The sequence below is a fragment of the Cryptomeria japonica genome, chromosome 11, assembly GCF_030272615.1.
Source record: "Cryptomeria japonica chromosome 11, Sugi_1.0, whole genome shotgun sequence".
Taxonomy (NCBI): Eukaryota; Viridiplantae; Streptophyta; class Pinopsida; order Cupressales; family Cupressaceae; genus Cryptomeria; species Cryptomeria japonica.
In genome coordinates this window covers 173301648-173326025 of record NC_081415.1, presented here as the reverse complement: position 1 = coordinate 173326025, position 24378 = coordinate 173301648, and the positions used below count along the sequence as shown (strand labels likewise).

Here is a 24378-nt window from a genome sequence, read left to right as displayed (position 1 = left end):
TAAAATAGAGAAAAACATCAATACTAGCATCGGTTGAAGCTAGCATTTGCAGGTAGAGACTAACCAAGGATTCACTATATCTAAGTCAATTCATTTAAGATCCCACAGTTATGCATGAGTTGCACGAGTTTAGGCATGGTATGGAGGGGCCTTCTTAAAAAATAGAGTTGGAGGTGCTGAGATTTTTTAAGAATATTTTAAATTGTTGGTCGCATGAACATAATACTTTTGTATATAGAGACAAAAATAAGTAAACAATAATTAATTTCCATCCAATTTGTTTTTTCAATAGAAAACAAAACTTAAATTATTGACAAGTGGTAGATTACATTCCTAAGTTGGTGGGGCAATTTCTAACCCCACCCTATTTTTACCTACTTAAATATGCAAGCCTAAAAAGTAGGAGATTTTATTTTTTAGGAAAAGATTTCAAATAATCCTTTAGTAAATTTTATTTTTCATCATGAAATCTCTTGTTCCTCCTAATTATTCTTATGACCTTTCCTATTTCAAACATGAGTAGAGATTTACACATATAAGAGGAATATTCTATATAGGTTGAGATATGAGTAGTATTTAAGGCTTATATCATCTTACAAAGACTCTTTGGGCATACACGGTATGATATATCTTATTTGAAATTTTAAAAATACTTACCACCTCAATAGCCCTATGTAGGAGATCAGAATGTGCATGTAAAGGGCATCTCAATAATCTTGAAAGTTTGACGCCATACTCAAAAGGCTTGTTAAGTCTTGACTCACCTTCACAAGATCATTAGATAGTTATTAGTACTTGTCGTTAGGCAATACTATTGTAATGAGTTTTTTATTTTTCCAGCTAACTAGTTATTAAAAACATTAATGTGAACCAATCATGAACAAGTTTTAACTTTTAATTTTTTCAATCCTTTTATTTACGAGAGCCTAGTTGTACAAATTTTAACATTATGAATTCCAGAAATTATTTTTCTGTACACTTATTGGCTAAATATAATTTAGCTATTATAGAGCAGATTTCTAGGAAATCCAAAATAAATGGATTTAATGGCAACTATATAGCCAAAAATATAGGTAAATTTAGGGAAAGTTTAATCGACATTCTTTATTCACTTTAACAAACAACATTAACATGGGAAAGTTTCAACTGAAAATAAGTTTAGCTTTATTTTGGTGTCTGTTTTTTTTTTAATTAAAGTTTGTGTTAACATGATTAGGAGGGGTCACTAAATAGAGTACTACCAATGAACAATTAAAATGTGTATATATTTTATCATTAATTTTATTTATTAAAAGTCACTTATAAAAAAATATATTATAAACAAAAATTTATAAAAAAGTATTTGGAATATAGATTGATTTTAATATTTAATAAGATTTTGTCAAAATTATTAATTGTTTATTTTTTATATATTAATAAAACTATCAATTGTTTGATTGAGTGATTTTTTTTATTAATTGTTTTATTGTTTATATATTAATAAAACTATTAATTGTTTGATTGAGTGATTTTTTTAGATTGCTATTATTATTATTCTTCATTAAAAATCTTATTTTTAATTTATATTTGACAATATAAATAACATTAAATTTTTACATAATAATATATTTTGACATATTTTTTAATTTATCTTCAACATGTATATTTAAGAGAAAATTATGAAAAAAAAATACTTTAATATTTATATTTTCATGATAATATAATAATACAAATTAAAGTAACTATAATTTAATAGTATAACAATGATAATATACTAATAATAATTTAATAATAATATAAAATAGTATATTAATAATAATGGGGTTCAATTAGGATTAGCATTGGTGTTCCTCATATTTAAAATGGGATTATAGGGTTAGGGCTTAATTAGTATTAAGGTTATGGTTAATATTATGATTAGAGTTAATGCCCCTAACATGTAATTACATATTTTCTTGATCAGCAAAACCTTCACATACCATAATTAAACTATAGTTATTAATGTGTTATTTACAAAATATTTTATAATTATACATTTAAGAGAACACAATTGTAGAAAGATAAATAATATAAAATAAAATAAATTAAATTAAATTAAATAATATATTAATTAGAATTAATAAATTACTATTTCAACTACAAATTAACAAGGCAAGTACTCACCACTATGTGGCACTTGTTATTATTTAATGCTAACTCTATACTTACAATTGTGTCCATGAAATCTTCTAATCAATACTCACTATGCACTCGCTATGGTTTTTCAAATTGGAACTCTATACTTACAATTGTGTCTATGAAATGGTCTAATCAATACTCACTATGCACTCAATAGTGAAAGAAATTTCTTTATCTAAGCAAGGTATTCATTAGTGTGAAAGTCAATGAGTATGGCACAAATATAGGTACGTGAAGGTATATTTTATTATCAACAATATAATTTTCTAAAAAATAACCATCTAATTACAATGCAGTTCATAGGGTAAGAAAGGAATAATGAAGATGCATTATTAAAGGAATGGTGTATCTAGCATGCAGACGTAGTAGGGTGTCAATCTTATCTAAAAATAATTTGGGTTGACAAAATTTCAATATTGGGATAGTATCAAATATGATTCATTTCCATCATTTCATGAGCAATAACTAATAGAATTTACAATATGGATGTTTATATATTATTGATTCAAATATTTATGCATATATAATGTCTTATCTATATATACAATCTACTTGAAAGATGGAAGGTCTCCTGCATGATACTCTTTTTTCCTTATTCTTTTCATTCCAAACCTCTAATCCCAAACTTACTCTATGGTGGAAATTTTATTTCTTCCAAGCTTCCATGCACACCTACCTATCATGAGATATTTGTAGGAAGTTGTTTGTGTGCAAACTTTGGGATCTCCATCCCCAACTTGGTCTTGACATTGTAGTAATAATAACTAGTTGAATTTATTGTTGGTAGGTGATTTTGAATTTGAATTTTGAGGGGGAATTTGAGTGGATAGTCCTAAGATAAAAGGAAATAAATTTTCTCAATGTCAATTAGAGAGTGCAATAGTAGTAGAGGAATGGTTTTTGTTCTCTAAGTGTTTCAAGGTGTGTAGTAGTAGCTATGTGTTTGTTTATGCGGAGAGCAGTGATTGCTCCATGCACTTTGTGGCTCTCGATGAGCACCAATTTCTCTAGGCATCAATTAATCCAAGTGAGCAATGTGTCAGTTAAAGAGAGCTCTGAGAAGCTTTGTAGTTTGTAAGAGAGCTCAAAGAAGCTCCAGATTGTTTAGTGTTTGGGAGATGCTCCATAATGTTGTAAATTAGTTTGTAATTAGTAGCTATAAGAAATTAATTTATTTAAGAATTTATTTATTTTGTAAAAGTGATCTACAGGTTTAATAGAAAGAAAATAAATTACATGTCTCCATTATTTGTCTGTGCTTTCATTGTCTATTACTAATGATTGGCAAATCTAAGTTGCAATCTCAAAGGTTAATTTTTTTCTCATATTTTGGGATTGAAATCATAGCTCACCCTCTACCGTTGCTGAAATTTTGGATTATTTACATGGTATTAGAGCCATTTGACCCTAAATCCTTGTGAGTTTAGGAATTTATTCTCTAGGTATTTAGTTTTATTGTGTAGGAGACATGGCTGGAGATGAAGGAATGAGTTGGCAGTAGCCACCATCCTTTAATGAGAAAAGTTATAATGTTTGGGAAAAGAAGATGAAGACTATCGTAGTTACGAATGATTTGTAGGAGCTTTTGGTCAATGGGTTTGTGGATAAAACTAACCCAACTAAGTTTCCTACCCTTACAAACCATCAAAAGACCTAGTTGAGAGAGACAATGAGGAAATATGCAAAGGCCCTTAGTTTGATTGAGGTAGCCTTGATAGAGGCAATATTTCCTAGAGTAGAAGTAGTTAACTATGTGAAAGAAGATTAGGAAGTCCTCCAAACATGATAGAAGAGAACTAATAAAGTCAAATAAGTGAAGCTACAGATGCTTTGAATAGATTTTGAGACTCTTCAAATGAAGGATAGTGAGTCTATTTTATACTTTCACACAAAATTCTATGGTTTATTGAATTAGCTGAGGATATGAAGAGAAACCATGGAGGAACAAAGGATTATGGAGAAGGTCCTCTATAATTTGCCCTCTAAGTTTTATGCAATCATCATTACCATTGAAGAGACCAAGGACCTCTGTACATTGATAGTGAATGAGTTAATGGGTTCTCTTCAAACCCATGAGTAGCGCCTAAATAGGTATGCTACATCTTCCCAAGAGAAAGGTTTCAAAGCTCAGGACAATGCAAGAGGTAGGCGGAGAATAAACAATTTTGGAAGGAGCCAAAGAGATAGAGGTTGTGTCAACTCCTAAAAACAAAAAAATGGAGGACATAGCTCATGATGAGCTCAAAGTCATGAGGGAACAAGAATATCTTAGACTAGCTCCAAACAAGGCAAGAAGAAGAACAATTTGAATTAGAGGTATCACAAAATCAATGTTGAGTGTCAGTACTGTCATAATTCTAGTCATTATGAAAGTTAGTGTTGAAAAACATATAATAATCAATCCAAGAAAATGTGGTTGTTGTGAATGTGGTTAAAGGTAATCAACCCATAGCCTTCATCATGTGCAACATTCGCGAAGAAGGCAACCCTAAGGTTTGGTATTTGGACATCGGCTGTAGTAACCACATGAGTGGTAATTAAAATTTATTTTCTTTCACTAATAAGAATGTTAAGTCTAATATTAAGATGGGGAACAATTGAATAGTTTTAGTTGTGGGAAAAGGATCTATCATGATCTGCACTAAGCAAGGTGACAAAAAAAGAGATTGAGAATACTTGTTTTTGACTATATATTAAGTATAACCTAATGAGTATTCTGATTCTTGATTAATGGTTTAGGTTTTTCATTCATGGCAAATCTTCATGAGATTCCCATCCACTAATCATAGATCTTGATATCTAGAAGCGGATGGCAACTAGTAGCCAATTAACCGATATTTCAGGTTGAACAAAGTAGTTTGGTCTGGAACCTTTCCAGTGATTGTGGTGTTGTGAATCGACTATACGATGATTTTACCAACATAGAAACCATATTTTATCATCAATTTGGTGATCCAGTCAAACCAACATAAGACTACACATTACATTAGTAGGTCGACCAGGTGAATGATCTATTTTGTGATTGTGGATATATAAGACTGGTGTAGAAGATCTTTTTGGTGTATGGTATGATTGTATGAGAGCAAGTCATGATCATGAATCCTTTGTATCATAGTTTCACATGTGCATTCTTGATCTGGTAACTAACTGAGGCATAGAACAGAGTAGAACTAAGCATAATAGCAGAGGTGATAGAGTCAATGTATTTGACACTTAACCAGAACTCATCCAAGCAATGTAGATGCTACTTTGGAGTTCATTTACTATAATTCATCATTGTAATTAATTAGTAAGACTGTGAGCCTTCTGAGGTTGTACCCCCTATTGTAAATGAGTTGTAAGCTTTAGGCAATGTGCCTAAATGCAAGTGCATTCCCCATTTTATAATATTGTTTTTCTACTATCCATAGTAGAATAATATTGTGGGTTCAAATCCCGCTGTGGTTTTTCCCATTTGGGTTTCCACATAAAAAATTTGGTGTTATGATTTTGTCGTTGGTTACTTTGTAGTTTTGCATTTCAATTTCATCTTTAGGCTTTTGATGGTTAAAAGTTAACTTTGAAAATATATCAACTGTTAAATCATTGATTCAACCCCCCCTCTTAGTGATCCCTAATTCCAACTATTGGTATCAAAGCCTAGTTCCTGTGAGGAAGCCTAACCACTTAAGGAAGGTCCAAGAGATTGAATCAATGGATTCTGGTTTTTAGAGACAACTCAGTTGGTACTTAAGCATCTTGATGCAACAAGAAATGAGATAAGTTCTTTGAAGAGAAACCTAAATGTTACTAATGACTTCATTAATGACTTGAAGGAACAAGTGAACACTTCAAGAGATAAGAGGAAGGAGTTGATAGAAAAGTTGAAGGAGAAAGAAGATCAAATCATGGAAAATTAGGGTAAAGTTGATGAAGTTGACAAGCTTGAGAGAGAGAATGATGCATTAAAGAATGAGATGCAATCCATTGTGATGAGGTTGACTAAGAAGATTGAGGACCAAAAGAAGAATGAAGAGAATTTAACCCAATCATTGAAGGAAAGAGAAGATGAATGCTTCAGGCATACCTATGAGAATGATAAGTTGGAGTTGACACAATCAAGGAATAATTGCCAAGAACTTGAACGATAGATTGTTATCGTAAGAGATAAACATGCTACTGCAAATCAATATAAAGACAAATTCAATGCTAGCTCGGAAAGGCTTGATGAGATGCTAGAAAGTCAGAGACATGGAAAGGACATGCAAGGAAGGATTTGAGAAAGGAGAATACCCTGGATCTGCACTAAGCAATGCTAAACTTAATCAGAAGAAGAGAAAGATTCCTTCGGTAAGAAAGCCTAATGCTTATAAATTGAATGGTAGATGCTTTACTTGCAATAAATTTGGTCATATGGAAAATCAATGTAGAAGTAGGATGAATAATGGAATGAATAATATGAACAATGGTCCTACCTTTACTAGTTACTGTTTCATATGCAATAATTTTTGTCACAAGCCAAATATGTGCAAAGTAGTAATGAATAACTTTCAAAACAAGAGATGTTATGCTTGTGGGATGTTTAGACATATTTCTAACTAGTACAGGATGAGACCAAATCAAATGAACTTCAGACTGGTGCAGAATATTGTTTTTTGTGCATGCAATAAAACAGGTCACATTGCAAAATATTGTAGAAGCAAAAAGAGTGCTCTGGTAGATAAGAACAAATTAGATGCTAAAGGAAAGACAAAGGTAGAGGAGATCAGAAACAAGAATGAGAAGATGTGGGTTAGAAAGCATGAATTTAAAATAGACAATAGATTTGCACATGAATCCAGGGCAGGATCTTCATCTGGTAACTAGGGATTTTTTCCTTAGGGGGAACTTTTCATGCATATTCTAAGAACCTTGTCTTTGGTGATCTGCAATCGATTCTGGAAGGTTGAAAAAGGCTTAAATCATATATATAGATGTTATTGGGAAGATTTAGTGAAGATTTGATGCTCTGGTAAGTGAGTCCATGAAAATCAAGGTAACCGGATCCAACATTTATTACAATGGAGAATTAGGCTTTTGAAGGATAAAAAGACATTTGAAAAGAGATAACTGTAGAGAAAAAGAGAGAAGTAATCTAGTGAACTAGACATTGATTTCGGTGATCGTAAAGTGAATATTTGTTCCCAGGTGCGAATTGAGATATTTTTTTGTTACAAGCTATCAGTTTTTTAAAACCCTAAGTTCGAAATGGCTTCTGCATCTGGAATTGCTACCATGCTAGTAGTGGAAATAAAGGATAGGGCTCGAACCATTTTTCAAGAAACATCCTTTCAAATCTATTGAGGATGATCCCTAAGGAGGGTTTTCCTCTCTACCCTACTGCATTCTTCATAATGAGAACAAAAGGGCATATATCCACTATGATCTTGATGAACTTGAGAATGTTGATATGTTGACCCTATACAACAAGCATCTAGTAGAAAACTTGGGAAATATCAAGCCAAAATCTAATGAAGAGGCAGATAAGGCTAAGAAGAAAGGTGAATTTGTAAGGGTGGTAAGGAATCCACACTCTAGTGGAGCCCGACAAAGAAAGATAGACAAATCTAAACCTGCCTCTACTGGAAGACCCAAGAGATGAAGAAAGGTTAGAACTCAACTTGACAAAGATCTTGAGTGAGGTCATCAGCAAGGTAAATATACATGTGTTCCTCCATTGACAATAGATCAATTGATTGATGAAATAATTTTTGATAGAAATTTGAAAAGTATTGGTGTATATTATGAAAAAATGGATGAAGAAAATCAAAGAAAAGTTGAAGAAGTTGCTATTTTATATTTACATACCTTTAGCAAATCTTTAATTGAATTAGAGTGTAGTATCCCCAAGGATCTATATAACATTATTGATGCAATGAGGCTAACAACTAGTAAGATTAACAAGGAAATGAATGAAAGAGAGTTGATTAATGTTTGCACCCATCAAGATGAAGCCAAAAGGCTCATTAAGGAAGGTAAAAAGAAAGAATTCAAAAGAAAAAAAAAGGTGAACAGGTTGATGATTGGCAAGGTAGAAGAGGTGAGGAAGGAGAATAAAAACATCTTGAGAAAAATAATGAAGAAGAATTCTCTATATAGTGATGCAGTTCAGACTTCCCATCTAGAAGTAAAAGAAGGTGTCTCTAGTGACCAAAAGGATGAAACACAGACCAAGGAGCATCTAGATGACCAAGGAAATGCAACCACTAATGCTAAGATCAGTGTAAATTGTCTGCTAGTTGAGAGTACGAAAGCAGTCCCTAAGATTCAAAAGTATGACACTGCACCAAGTGGCAACAACGGTGCACTAGATATAGGGGATGGAGCCGAGGTGAAGGGACCTAAGAAGATAGAGGTGAGGGATGTAGAGGTAGATAAAGGAAAATGAGTTGTTGATCCGACAATTGACACTCCTCCAATCATAAGGACCCTACACCAGATCTCTATTAATCTTGATGGTCCTTTAGATATTGGACAAATGTCTCTGATAGAGAAGTTGATACTTGTAGCTACTATACAAGCCCAGTCCAGTCAAGATCTGGTAAAATTAGAGTTTGAAGATTAAAAAAACTCATTTTGATGTCTATTGATGTGTTATAGAAGGTGGCTCTAGGTGTACACTTATATCCTAATTCTTGCCCCTCTGATAAATTACTTCAATTGATTAACAATGTAAACAAAAAAAATTATTCTTTGGAGAAGGCTACTATTAAACGAGTTTTGGATAGATTTAAGGAGGTAAGAATGTAGACATTCTAGAAAATTATTGAAGATGATAGAGTAAGATTGAATAAAGGTCTACAGACTCTTTTAGAAGCATTAACTGATGGTGGTAAAATATATAAGATGTCTAATTTTGCTAAAGTTCACAGTAGACACAGACAAGCAAATAAGTGTTTGGCAGGGTAAACTTGCTAGTATTTTATAATCTTTTGATCCTAATGCATCCCTTAGGAGCAATGTAGAAGGGAAGATAATGGTTCTTTATGATCAGATCTCGAGCCTCAATATGGATAAGGACAAAATTTTGAGGAGAGTTGGTGAACTCCAGAATTTGATTGCCCCCTGGTTGGACACCATGTTGAGCAATAAGGTAGACTGTTTGAAGTCTATGGGACAATTAGTTCCATCTAAACTAAAGGATGTAGAAATTCATGCCTATGTATTCAGTGCATTCACTATAGTTTTGGATAATTTGAAGAGTGGGTGGAACACTCAATATTTTTGTAAAACATTTTTGCGTACATCTTCAAGTACTTGTAAAATCTCTGATAAATATCTTTGTATAAATTTTTTGGACAACATACCATCTTTGGCATTGTTGTCAAAGGGGGAGAGTAAAGGTAAAAAATATATAGTAGAAGAGTGTAATTAAATGTTTCAAAATTCTTTGTCTAAGGGGGAGCCTTAGAAATTCTTTTAATCTGATAAATAGGTTTTCAACACTTACCTATTTTTCATGAGTGTTGCCATCAATGCCAAAGGGGGAGATTGTTGACAATTGACACTCATTTGGTGACTTCTAATGCTTGATTAATGATTTAGGGTTGTCATTGATGGAAAATCTTCATGATATTCCCATCCACTAATCACATATCTTGATATCCGGAAGCAGACGTTAACTTGTAGCCAGTTAACCAGTATTTCAGGTTGAACAAAGTAGTTTAGTCTAGAAACTTTCTGGTGATTGTGGTATTACGAATCCTGTATAAGATGATTGGGCCGAAATAGAAATAGCATTTTATCATCAATTTAGTGATCCGCATTTATCTTTGGTGATTTGGTCAAGACAACATAAGACTACACGTTGCATTAGCAAGATGACCTGGTGAATAATCGATTTTGTGATTGTAGATATATAAGACCGGTGTAGAAGATCTTTTTGGTGTATGGTATGATTGTATGGGAGTGATTGGTGATCGAGAATCCTTTGTAGCATAGTTTCACGTGCACATTCTTGATCTATTAGCTGACTGAGGTAGAGAACAAGGCAAAACATAGCAGAACAATAGAGGTGATATGGTTAGTGTATTTGGCACTTCACCAGAACTCATCCAAGCATTGTAGATGTTATTTTGGAGTTATTTTGGCTTAATCAGTAAGGCAGTGAGCCTTATGGGGTTGTAGCCCCTATTGTAAATGAGTTGTAAGCTTTAGGTAGTGTTCCTGAAAGCAAGTGCATTCCCCATTTTGTAATATTATTTTGCTACTGGCCATAGTGGAATAACATTGTGGGTTCAAATCCCACCATGGTTTTTCCCATTTGGGTTTCCATGTAAAAATTCTAGTGTTATGATTTTGTGGTTGGTTATTTCGTGTTTCTACATTTCAGTTTCATCTTTATGCTTTTGGTGGTTTAAAGATAAGTCAAAAAATATATCAACCCATAGATCACTAATTCACCCCCCCTCTTAGTGATCCCTGATTCCAAGAATTATTGGATAGATGATTCAAAATAGATGAAAAGTATTGGTGGAGAAAGGTAAATGTATCATTTTTGACAAGAATGGGAGTAAGAATATTTTTGCAATAGTTCAAATGAAAAAGAACCATATGTTTCCATTAAGGATAGAGACTTTTTTCTCTTCTCGGACTTTGGTTGCACTTGCCAAACATGGAAAATTTATAGCAGTGCAACAATTAGCCTAGAAGGAAGTAATTCAAGACTCCTCCAAGCTATAGAATCTCCACTATGGACACATAGGCTATGCTAGTTTAAGTTAATTGTCTAAGGAAAGAATGGTAGATATTTTTTCAAGGATAGCAGAGCCTAGTAGAGAGTGTGAGGCTTGCATTTTGGGTAAGCAACATAAGAAACCCTTTCAATTGGGCAACTATAGAAGGGAAAGAACACCATAGTCACTGGTGCATACTAATTTGGTTGGCCCTATACAAGACATATCCATTGACAAGAGATAATATTTTATGACCTTGATTGATGATTCCAACCGTAGAACATGGGTTTATTTTTTGCAGCATAAGTCTAAAGCATTTGATAAGTTTTTATTATTTAAAGCCTGAACTAAAAATGAGAGTGGACATATTATCAAGGTCTTAAGGTTAGATCATGGGGTAGAGTATACCTCCAATACTTTTATACATTTTTCCAAGAAAAATGGCATAAAGGAGTTAACAAATCCTTATACTCTATAATAAAGTGCGGTGGATAAAATGAAGAATAAAACCAACAAGGAGATCTAGCAAGGAGCAGGATAAAGGCAATAGGACTCCCAAATGAGTATTGAGGAGAGGTTTAGAAACAACTATTTATATGATAAATAGAAGTCCAACCAAGGTGGTTCACGACAAGATCTCTCAAAAAGTTTGGTCAAAATTCAAGTGGACCATTGAGCACTTAAGAGTTTTTGGGTGTGTGGGATATGCTCATGTGCTAGAGGAGAAGAGAAAAAAGTTTGATGACAAGGGTGAGAAGTGAATTTTTGTTGGCTATAGTGTTGAGTCGAAGGCATGTAGGCTATATAACCTCATCACCAAAAATATAACCATTAGTAGAGATGTGGAGTTCATTGAGAATGAATCATGGGATGGCTAGGTAGACACCTCTTAATACACCTCAGATGGAGTGTGCATTGATGATGAAGATGATGAGTATCAAGAGGCATAAGAAATTCAATAGACTATCTCATAATTTTGTCTGAGAGAGCTCCAGACAATGTTGGATAGCTCCTGATGCAAATAGGCAAAAAGGCAAGAAACCAAAGACTACAAGAGGATTGGCTCTAGAGAGCTGCCAATTATTCTAATTAGACTTTTCACACTAGAACAATAGAAGTAGTGAGAGTTTAAACCTCACTCTCACCTCCTCAATGCCAAAGAAGACCAAGATTCTAAGGGAGAATTACCAAAATGAAAGGTATAATGATAGATTTGATTAAATTCTGAATTTTTCATTATTTTCATAGTGATCCAATTTATTTTGAGGATTCTATTAAAGAAGAGAAATGGTGTGAGCCCATGGATGAGGAAATAGATGCAATATAAAGGAATAGAACTTGGGAGATAATTGATTTGCCTCCCAACAAGCAAGTTATTGGGGTGAAATGGGTTTGTAGGACCAAGAGTAATACTAAAGGAAGAATAGAGTGGCATAAGGAAATATTAGTTGTCAAGGGGTACAAAGAAAAATTTGGGAGAGATTATGATGAGATGTATGCCCCAATTGTAAGGATGGAAAACCTATAGGTAGTCATAGTGCAATTTCAATCCATCACAAATGGAAGGTGTTTCAAATGGATGTGAAGTCTACCTTCTTGAATGGAGTGTTGGAAGAGGAATTTTATATGGTTTCAAATCATGAAGGAAAGGTATATAGGCTGAAGAAGGCTATTTATGGGCTTAAGTAAATTCCATTGGCATGGTAAAATAGGATTAACTCATATTTGATGAGCAATGGATTTAGCAAAAACTATGATGAGACCACCCTTTACATCAAGGTAGTTAATAGTAAGATTCTAATTATTGTCTTGTATGTAGATGATTTAGTTTTCACTGGGGATGGTTATTTCCTCATTGTTGATTTCAAAGAGGTCTTGAAAAGAGAGTTTTAGATGATAGATTTAGGTCTCTTGAGATATTTTCTAGGCATAGAAGTAAAAAAAATGCATGATATTTTTATTTCTCAAGAAAAATATGTAAATGAAATCTTGAAGAGATTTACAATGCAAGGAAGAAAACATGCACCAACACCAACAGCTTTAGGCCTTAGGTTGAGCAAGGAAGATTGCAACAACAATGTAGATCTGACCATGCACAAGAGTTTGGTTAGATGTTTGAAGTATTTGATGGCGACTAGGCCTAATATAATGTAAGTAGTGAGTTTGATTTCTAGATTTATGGAGACTCTAGAGGACTCCCATTGGCAAGTGGGTAAAATAATCTCAAGGTATGTGAATGAAACCAAGGGATATAGCATTTTTTATGATACAAAAAATGATTTTAGACTAGTTGGTTACATAGACAGTGATTGGGCAAGAAGAGTAGATGATCAAAAGAGCACAATGGGCTAAGTGTTTCATTTGGGTTCGGGTGTAATCTCATGGGCTTGTAAGAAGAAACCCATTATTTTCCTATTTACAATTAAGGTAGAGTAAATAGCAACAAATGTAGCAGCATGTAAACCTATTTGGTTGAGAAGAATCTTGGTAGCTTTGAAGGAAGAACAAGAGGATGGAACAACTATTAATTGTGACAATGTCTCATCACTAGCTTTCACAAAAAATCCTACGTTTCATGGAAGAAGAAAGCACATTGAAATCAGATATCATTTTATCAAAGAATTTCTTGAGAATGGTGAAATTAAAGTGGACTTTTACCAATAAGAGCAGTTGTTAGCAAACATTTTTACGAAGCCATTGAGTAGGGACAATTTTGAGTGCCTAAGAAAAAATTTGGGCATTGTTGATTTAGATAAGGAATGATCTTATTTGTCAACTTGGGATAAAAAGGGATTGCTAGAAAATTTATTTCTTTTGAGCCTCCATGCACAGCTTCCTATCAGGAGTTGTTTTTGAGAAGTTATTTGTGTGTAGACTTTGGGATCTCCATCCCCAACTTGCTCTTGACATTGCAATAGTAATGGCTAGTTGAATTTATTAATGGTAGGTGATTTTATTTGAATTTTGAGGGGGAATTTGAGTGGATAGCCCCAAGACAAAAGGGAAGAATGTTTTCCAATGTTAAATAGAGAGTGTAGCAATAGTAGATGAATGTTTTTTGTTCTCTTGAGTGATTCAGAGTGTGCAATAGTTGTTGTGTGTTTGTTTGTGCTAAGAGCAGTGATTTCTCTAGGCACTTTGTGTCTTTTGATGAACAGTGATTTCTCTATGCATCACTAACTCAAAGTGAGCAACATGTGAGTCAGAGAGAGCTTGGAGAAGCTATGAAGTTTGTAAGAAATCTTAGAGGAGCTCTAGATTGTTTAGTGTTTGGGAGCAGCTCCAAAATGTTTTAAATTAGTTTGTAATCAGTAGCTGTAAGAAGTTAGTTTATTTGAGAGTGTTTATTTTGTAAAAGTAATCTCTAGGTTTAATAGAAAGAAAAAATATTGCATGTCTCTATTATTTGTTTATCCACTACATATTGTTAATGATTGACAAATTTGAGTTGCAATCTCATACGTTTATTTGTTTCTTAGATTTTGAGATTTCCTTTGTTTCCTCCCTACTATATGCAAATATTATCATCTAATGTTATTAAGTTATTATTTTTTGTGTTCTCTCACCATGTTGTCTTTGTGCAAGTACCTTTGTCCCAATATCTATATCTATCCCTTATATAATATAATTTTCTTTTCCTAAAAATTTTCTATTCTTAGGGAGGGTGGCGGCTTCACTTCCCCTAAAGAATAGAATCCACTAACTCCATTTCAAATGTAACTAGATATGAATATAAAATTAGTTATGAATATAAGAATTTAACAAGTGCCACATAGTCGCGAGTACTTGCCATATAATATTGATATAATAGAATAATTGTGAATATAAATTTTATATATTAATATAAAAATATAAGAAAATTAGCATTAATCACAACTAAACAAATCTAGTTAATTATTATAGAATTGATTTAATATTATGATATAACATTGATATAATATGATAATTATTAATATTAATATTTAAAAATTTAAAAAATAATAATTTAGCATTAATAATAAATAAATAAATATAATTATTTATTTATTTATTTAATATTTAACAATTAAGAATATATCTCAATAATAAATAATAAATATAACTATATAATAGATTTATTAAAATATAATATATATTATATAAATAGCAAATATGTCGATTTCAATTGATTATTAACAAATTAATATATATAGATGAAATTATCAATTATAATTACATAATATTAATAAGAAATATTTTTTAATATAAATATAATTTTTAGTTGAACAATTGTGACAATATTTTCATGTTAGTATTTATAGAGAATAATGAAAAAGAGTTGAAAATTTATAATTTATAATTTATAATTAATTTTATTTATTCAATTTGAATTTTTTTGGTTGAAAAATTAATTATTGGTCACTATATCAAATAATTAATTTTTTTAATTTCATAATAATTAATATGTAATATAGATTATAATTTAACTATCATATTATTTTAATATTTATAACAATTAATAATAATTTTTAAAATAAAAATAATTATTAATATATTTATTATTTAACAATATAATGTAAATATTGATATTAATCTTATGATGATATTATTATAATAATTTAATTATGATTAAAAAATTATTTACCAAAATGGGTTTAAAATAGTTTGATTTGCAAGTAGTAGAAGATTGGAACCGTGGGTCTTACGATGGTATTTTTAATAAAAAAAATTAAAAAAATATATACACTGGTAGTTATGGGTAAATCATTGAAGTATGCAACTCCAATTAATTGTCACATAACAGTGTAACTTTCTCCATGTTTTAACAGTTGAAGTGTAAGCAAACAATGTGGATAATTGGGTTGATAAAATGAAATTATATTATGATATTGTAAGGATGCTCCAAAATAGAAAAGCAAACAATGTGGACAATTGCGTTGATAAAATGAAATTATATTATGATATTGTAGGGATGCTCCAAAATAGAAAAGCATTAGAGAATAGGCTGCATTTCATGTTTATTGTTTTCCTCTTGAGTTTTGCAATCTATCCATAATCTGACGTATGTAGAACATTAAATGACATTGAAAAATCCAAAGCAAGATGTATCACTTTTTGTTTCATATGAGAACGGTTACACATATTCTATGAATTTTTAATAATGTTATCTAAAATTTTGTAAAAAAATTGGATATTAGTAGTGATTCTGTGAATTTGTGTATAAGAGGCCAATTATATGAACCAATCACTAAAAATAAAATTATTTTTATATATTCTAAACTTAAAAATTTTACATATAGATTTTAGAAAAATAAAAATATTTGAAGAAACAAAAGAAATATTTGTTTTTTATTAGTTCAATTGAATTTTATTAATAACTAATTAAGTAATAAAAAGTAAAGTCATTATAACAAATAATTATACTAAAAAATGACATAAATAACTAAATAAAATAAAAAATTTCAATTGAGAAGTAAAATATAAAATACCAAATTTAGTACAAAAATATTTATATATTTTAAATACTATTTTTGTACAAAAACGTTTTATATGTATTTTATTTATTTATAAAATTATATTTTCTAATCCTTGAAAATTCAAATTATTAATTAATTTTAAGAATCCATAATTTTGTTATAATTTTGAAATAGATATGATTTTTTTTTAATAGTAGTTTTAGAATACTTATTTTAAAGTAAGAACTACTAATAATCAACTTATAAACTTTAATAATCAATTTATACTCTATCTTCAAATAAAATACATCTAATTATAACATTAAATTTTTTTAATTATTATTTATATATTAAAAAATAAAATAAAATTTTCAATTTAAAAACTTAAACAACAATAAACCTTAATAATCACTTGCCGACATTTAAAGGTAAGGAGGAGTGTCCACGAAATTTACAAGAAAAATAATTTTTCAAATTGGCATCTAAATATGTGGGAATAAAGGGAGATAACTGCTAGTTAGAAGGCGCAAATCAGTGAAAATGGGTTAAAGATAAAGAACTACTGGTGAAAAAAAGAAATAAACCCTACAAAAGCATTGTTTCTCTCCAGTAATTCCTATTATATGGAGTATAGTGTCCACCTGTACTCTTTTCTTCGTCATGGGAAAAGAAAGGATTATTTTGCTGGGAGAAAAAGGGGAAGGAGGAAGGCCGAGTGTGAAAGGAAGAGGTAGATCAAAAGAATTACTGGTAAGTGCGTCTCTATTAATTTATTGTTTTATCTATAATATTACGACTCCATCTTGGCATAAATAGGAGGGAAATAATTTGACTGTAGGATGATGGTTTCCATTTTCTTTTCTGAGATTCTCTTGAAAGTTTTTTTTTTTTTTTTTTAATATAGTTCTCTTTTGTGAATATCCTGCATGTTTTGCATTCCTTGTGAAAACCTCTCTTCATGATGTTCTATAAAAAAAAGCTCATTGCTTTGTCTTTATATCTGCATTTTGCATCCATGCCTATCACGGAAATTATAACCGTTCAAATAGAGTCTTTTTAGAGTTCTCTGTGGACATTACAGATTGAAAAAACAGAGTTTTGAACAGATCATGTACCTTTTCGGCGTATCCATATTTTGTATGCATGTCCTGTAGAAATCGTCTAACTATATTAACTGATATATTGAAAAGAAATCAGTCTTCGTACGCTTTGGTGGACATTCAAACTCTATCCATGCAGGCAAAGTTGTGAAACCTAGATTTATAGCCGGCTAGTACATTTGAGTTTCTATACCCATTTCTACAAATCTTTTTTCTTGAAATATAATTAAGTCCAATGATACCAGAACTTTGTGCCTCTGTTCTTTTGTGAACCTTTGTTAGCAAAAAGGAGCAAAAAGGAAGAGATGGCATGAGGAAAAGTAGAATAAGCGATTGGAAGATGCATGGAAGCAGCAGCAAGAGCAACTTCGTTTAGACAAGGAAGCAAAAGATCAGAGGCGCCAAGCTCTTGTATCAATGGACTTTATCAAATATCAAATGCTTTCCTTGTGTGTGCTACTAAAGAAAGAACTACTTACTTCATCATAACATATATTGTTGATTACGGTACATAAATTGTATCTATGTATGTACAACCAGTACTATTTTGATTTGACATTTACTTGAAACGTTTCTGAACTCCACCTCCACTGCCAGATATCAATGCTCAACCTTATCAACTTCCGTTTGTGTGTTTCTGTTTGTAATCTTTGCATCGGTAAGTCCTCTAAATTGTAGAATTTTGAACCTGACTGATTAGCAAACAATAACAACAAAAAGAAGAAAACACCAATATTTTTATTGAAGCTTAATTAAAAAATTACATAGAGGCTGTATATATAAAGAATTTGCAGTCTAGAAGAATAAATAATAACTGCAGTTCTAAATATATTCCTAGCTTTGCATGGAAAGCTACTAAGGCTCTCAAACTAAAAAAAGCAAACTACTCCCTAAATTAAGAATACAATAAGTGCATGCACAACATGCTTTATTTACTAAAAACAAAGTCACGCAAAAAGCAAAACTAAAAATAGTCCTAAGGATTCATGCATGCTGGAGTACATGCTTTATTTGCATGAATAAACAAAAAAAAAACTATTAACTAAAAATAGCTTATGCATGGTGATGAATGGATAGCTTCATGTCCAAACTGGAGTTGCATGGAGTTGCATGCTAGAGCAGCATCACTTATCAACATCCCCCCCCTTGATGCTGAGAGGGCTGACAATCTTATCTCGTAGAGCTATAAACTGAGCTTTCGCAACCGCTTTGGTGAATATATCTGCTAGTTGATCCTGGGTGTTGATGTGCTTCAATTCGACATCCTTCTTTTGCACCAAATCTCATATGAAGTGATATTTCAAATCAAAATGCTTAGTTCTGCTATGATGAACCGGATTCTTAGCTAACTTGATGGCACTCACATTGTCACAATAAATTACTATAGGCTGAATTTGTTTTTCTCCAATTTCTTCCAAAACTTTTCTGAGCCAAAGAGCTTGTGTACCTGCTGAGGTAATTGCAACATACTCTGCTTTTGTAGATGAGAGGGCAACAATACTTTGCTTTTTTGAGCTCCTGGTAATTAAACTAGAACCAAAAGAAAAACAATTTCCAGATGTAGATTTACGGTCATCTATACTACCTCCCCAATCTGAATCACTAAAGCCTACAAGATTGAACTTTTTAGAAGAGTAGTAATGAATACCAAAACTTAAATTCCCTTTCACATACCTCAAAATCCTCTTGGCTGCCTTCATATGTATTTCAGATGGATTTGTCATATACCTTGAAACAAGTGAAACTGAATAGGCAATATCAGGCCTCATGTGGATTAGAAACATCAAGCTCCCCACAATACTTCTGTAAGCTGTCTCATCAACTAAATCAACACCATCATCTCTACATAACAAATCTCCATGAGCACTTGGAGTGGAGGCAAGGTTACAATCAGTCATATTAAATTTCTTCAACATATCCTGTGCATACTTTGTTTGACAAATGAAAATCTCATCCTTACTTTGATAAACCTCCATTCCTAGAAAATATTTCATTAGACCAAGATCTTTCATCTCAAATTTTTTCATCATAGCAGCTTTGAATTCATCTTTCATCTTAGAACTACTACCCATATACAAAAGATCATCAACATACAAACTTATGATGAGAATATCAGTACCTTCTTGTTTGTAGTATAGGGTAGGATCACTCTTACTTCTCTAGAAGCCATTCTCCTGAAAGTATCCATCAATCCTGGCATACCATGCTCTTGGTGCTTGCTTGAGGCCATACAAAGCCTTCTTCAACTTGTAGACATAATTATCTTTTCCTTCCACTTCAAAACCTTGTGGCTGCTCCACATATACTTCCTCTTCTAAGTACCCATTCAAGAAGGCACTTTTCACGTCCATATGATGTATGCTCCACTTCTTTTGAGCTGCTAATGAAATCAGCATTCTTATGGTCTCTTGTCTTGCTATTGATGCAAATGTCTCTTCATAATCAATTTCATACTTTTGTGTGAAGCCTTTAGCAACTAATCTCACTTTGTGTCTTTCAACACTCCCATCATTGTTAAATTTGGTTTTGTAGACCCATTTAGTGCCAATCCTTTTTTTGTCATGTGGAAGTTCTGTTAACTCCCAAGTATCATTCTTGTGAATGGAATCCATCTCTTCTTCCATGGCTTTCACCCAAACCTCATTAGTACATGCATCTTCAAAACATGATGGTTCAAAATCAGCCTTGGCGAATAAAGCAAAATTCATTGTTTCACCTATTGGGTTTTCTTCATGTACTTGATTTCCACTCCTCTGGTAGATATCACTCAATCTCCTTACTTTCCTTGTAGAACTTGGAGAAGAAGCTGGACTTGAACTTGGTACTAAAGAACTTGATGAAGGGTTGCTTGGTGGAGTTAAACCACTGGATATAGAAACATTAGTTGGCTGCTTATGATCAATATCAGCAATTATATCATCATTCAAAATAGATTTTGGCTTCTCAACATGGCCTTTTTTATGACCATAAACTCCCTCTTCATCAAAAATCACATCTCTTGAGACAATAAGCTTGTTAGTGAGGGGATTATACAATCTATAAGCCTTGCTTTTCTCACTATACCCAATAAAAATACATGACTCACTCTTTGCATCTAACTTCTATCTATTCTGATCCTGTACATGCACATAAGCCAAACAACCAAAAACTTTGAAATGATTAACATTAGGCCTTTTACCATACCAAGTTTCATAAGGAGTCATCTTTTCTAGTGCACTGGTGGGGCTACGGTTGAGGATGTACACCACTGTAGCAACTCCATCTCCCCAATAAGAATTGCTCAATCCCTTGGTTTGTAACATGCACCTTGCTATTTCAACCACAGTACGATTCTTCCTTTCAGCTACTCCATTCTGTTGAGGTGTGTATGCAGTAGTAAGTTGCCTCTTGATGCCATTAAAATCACAATAACTTTGGAAAGCCTTTGAGTAAAATTCTCCTCCATGATCAGTCCTTAAACATTTGATCTTGCACCCTTTCTCATTTTCCACAAGGGCTTTAAACTTCTTGAATGTATCCAAGGCTTCATCTTTGGCCTTCAAAAAATATACCCAACAATTTCGTGAGTAATCACCAATAAAAGTGATGAAATATGATGACTTACCCAAACTCTTAGTCTGCATAGGACCACATATATCTGAATGAACAAGCTGAAGTGGGTGATGAGCCCTCCATGCATTGCCCTTTGGAAACTTTTCTCTTGCATACTTTCCTTTAGCACAACCTTCACAAACCTCCTTGTGTTCCTCAACCTTGGGCAAACCAGAAACTAATGCATGTGAGGTTAGAAACTTCAAACTATGAAAATTTAAATGCCCATACCTGAGATGCCATAACCAACTTGAATCCTCATAAGCCATATTTGCCAAATTGTTGTTATGTTCACCAAACCTTAAGGGGAACATCCTATTTCTTGTCATAGGAACAACAATGATCACCCTATTATCCTTATTCTTATCATAGATAGTACAAGTCTTATTCTCAAAGACTACTTTATAATTTTTCTCACATAGCTGCCCAACACTTAACAAATTGTGCTTCAATTGTGGAGTATAATAAATATCATGAATACTCTTTATACCTTCTTTTGTTTCGACCTCTATAGCTCCTTTGGCAGCAACCTCCAATGATTTATCATCACCAAGCTGGATCTTGGATTTGAAACTTCCATCCTTTGTTGAGAACAACTTCTCATTCCCTGTCATATGGTTAGAGCATCCAGAATCTAGGTACCAAACATCTTTACTAGTATTTTCACCCTTGGCATAAGATAAAAATAAGTGATCAGGAGGATTGTCACTACTTTCTTGAGCATAGTTAGCACTTTTACCTTCTTTCAATCTGCATTCTCTTTTAAAGTGGCCATACCTATTACAATGGTAACATTGAACATTTCTCTTATCAAATCTGCCTCTACCTCTTCCTCTGAAAGCACCACTTCCTCTTGTGCCACCTCTTCCTCTACCTCTTGAAGAATTTTGGCTTTGCCCTTTACCTTGGCCTTGATTGATTTTGGCACTACTGCTGCTTGCATCTTCATTTTTTGTGATTAGCAATTTAGAGGAAAATGCTTTCTCTACACCTTCAAAAGAATCTTTCAATCTTTCTTCATGAGACATCAGGGATCCAACCAGTTGATCAAACTGTAGTTTTGTCAAATCCTTGCTTTCTTCTATGATTATTGCTACATGATTCCATCTGGGTGTCAAAGATCTCAACACCTTTTTTATCAAAACTTCATTGCTTACAATTTCTCCAAGTGTAGCCATTTTATTGACCACATCTTTGACTCTGACACAATAATCACTTATACTTACAACTTCTTGCATCTTCAAATTCTCGAACTCTCGCTTCAATGTCTGAAGCTTGACCACTTTAACTTGATCACTACCCTGGTAAGCTTCTTGTAGAGTCTTCCAGACATCTTTGGCAGTTGTTGCTCCTGATATTCTTGGAAATAAGCTCTTATCAAGAGCTATTTGAATGTGAAACAAAGCTTGAGCATTCTTTTTCCTTGCTTCCTTTCTTGCTGTTCTTTCATTGGCTGTAAGGGCATTCCAATCAGTTGGCTCTTCATAACCTGATTCAATAATCTCCCACAAATCTTTTCCAATCAAAAAGGTCAGCATCTTAATACACTAATAATCATAATCATTCCCATCAAATTCTGGAACGGGCATATGGTTAGAATTCGACATGATTAACTTTGGCAAAATTCCGACAATAAAACTTTAATCCAAAACAATTTTACCTGCTCTGATACCACTTGTAGAATTTTGAACCTGACCTATCCTCTCTGAACCAACTGATTAGCAAACAATAACAACAAAAAGAAGAAAACACCAATATCTTTATTGAAGCTTAATTAAAAAATTACATAGAGGCTGTATATATAAAGAATTTGCAGTCTAGAAGAATAAATAATAACTGCACTTCTAAATATATTCCTAGCTTTGCATGGAAAGCTACTAAGACTCTCAAACTAAAAAAAGCAAACTACTCCCTAAATTAAGAATACAATAAGTGCATGCACAACATGCTTTATTTACTAAAAACAAACTCATGCAAAAAGCAAAACTAAAAATAGTCCTAAGGATTCATGCATGCTGGAGTACATGCTTTATTTGCTTGAATAAACAAAAAAAAAACGATTAACTAAAAATAGCTTATGCATGGTGATGAATGGATAGCTTCATGTCCAAACTGGAGTTGCATGGAGCTGCATGCTAGAGCAGCATCACTTATCAACATAAATCATATACTAACGACCCCAGGTTTTTTTTTCGCCCGATTTTATTAGCATATCAACTGGATGAGAATTCATCTGGTATAGGTTTTAGTACTGGTATTGATAGACATGATTGTAAGAGAACTAGATAAAACTGGTTTATTTTCTTGCTCATTCACTTGTATGTGTATGGAAGCATTTGAAAATTCGTATGGATTTGAATGGCTCAATCTTTGCTTCAGGTTTTAGGTTTTCCTTAATGGAGTAGGAATCATGACGGGCGTCTCTGGTTTATGGCTGGAATGAGGGTACTTCCCCAACACCGTAGCTGAGGAACCCTAAACTGAAAAAGTCTCAATATACGGAGGCCATTGTCTACTGTACAACTATAGTCTCAGTCTTGTTCATCCACCAGGCGTCTCTGGAGTCGTGTAGATTCATGTTAGACTTAGCATCCTCCTCTATCCTCCTGGAGTCTTGTACGAAGGATAGAGGAGGATGCTAAGTCCAACAAATTTGCATGAAAAACGCATGGAAGAAGTCCACCAGCATAAAGAAACAACACTTCAGATTCAAAAGTAATATGCTGCAAAGGTAAACTGTTAGCTAATTTTCTGTATAATGGTGATAGCTTAACGACTTTTTAAACAGACTTCCATATGGTAAAATGATATTTTCAACTTTGTTTGTTCTATTGTATTAGAGGTGTCAAGCATGTGAACTAGTTGTGAAAAAGTTACTCAGAAACAGAAGGGCAATCAATGTTGGGCAGTGAGGCTAATTCATATGAGATATCATCTTATGAAGGCTGCGAGGAGGACAACGATGATGATTTTACTCCAGGAAACTCATACCATCATGGACAAGGTGGATGAGGATAAACTGCTGTTTAGATATTTTTTCTTTTTACAAGGCTATACAATTCCATGACTTTATGCAATTCCATGACTTAACATTCTTTTTGGTTATTGGAAAGAGAATTTGATTATGTCGAAAGGCATCTACAATGACATCAAAATATCTGTAAACAAAAATCAATTTTTAAAATAATTTGATATGCAAATGATGAGTAAATGCATGAATTGTCATGTTTCAGTTTTTGTGGAAGTGTTATTTTATTACTGCAAATAAAATAGAACTCTCGCCACTTGTCTCTAGCTAGATTCACAAATTTTTGCATGGAAGACTTTAATTGATTTGTATTCTTGATGCTTAGTAAGATGATTCTCTTCTGCATATTTTACATATATTTTTTTAATATAAGTATACTAGTTCTACAGATCATT

At 32.6% G+C, this 24378-nt stretch overlaps 1 long non-coding RNA gene across 1 annotated transcript; it reads left to right on the top strand.

Annotated features, from left to right (window-relative positions):
- The first annotated feature begins 16867 nt into the window (after positions 1-16867).
- Positions 16868-24015, top strand: LOC131036992 (uncharacterized). Its single transcript, XR_009104164.2, has 3 exons — positions 16868-17014; positions 23335-23686; positions 23796-24015. It is a non-coding gene; the product is annotated as an uncharacterized LOC131036992 (long non-coding RNA).
- The last annotated feature ends 363 nt before the right edge of the window (positions 24016-24378 follow it).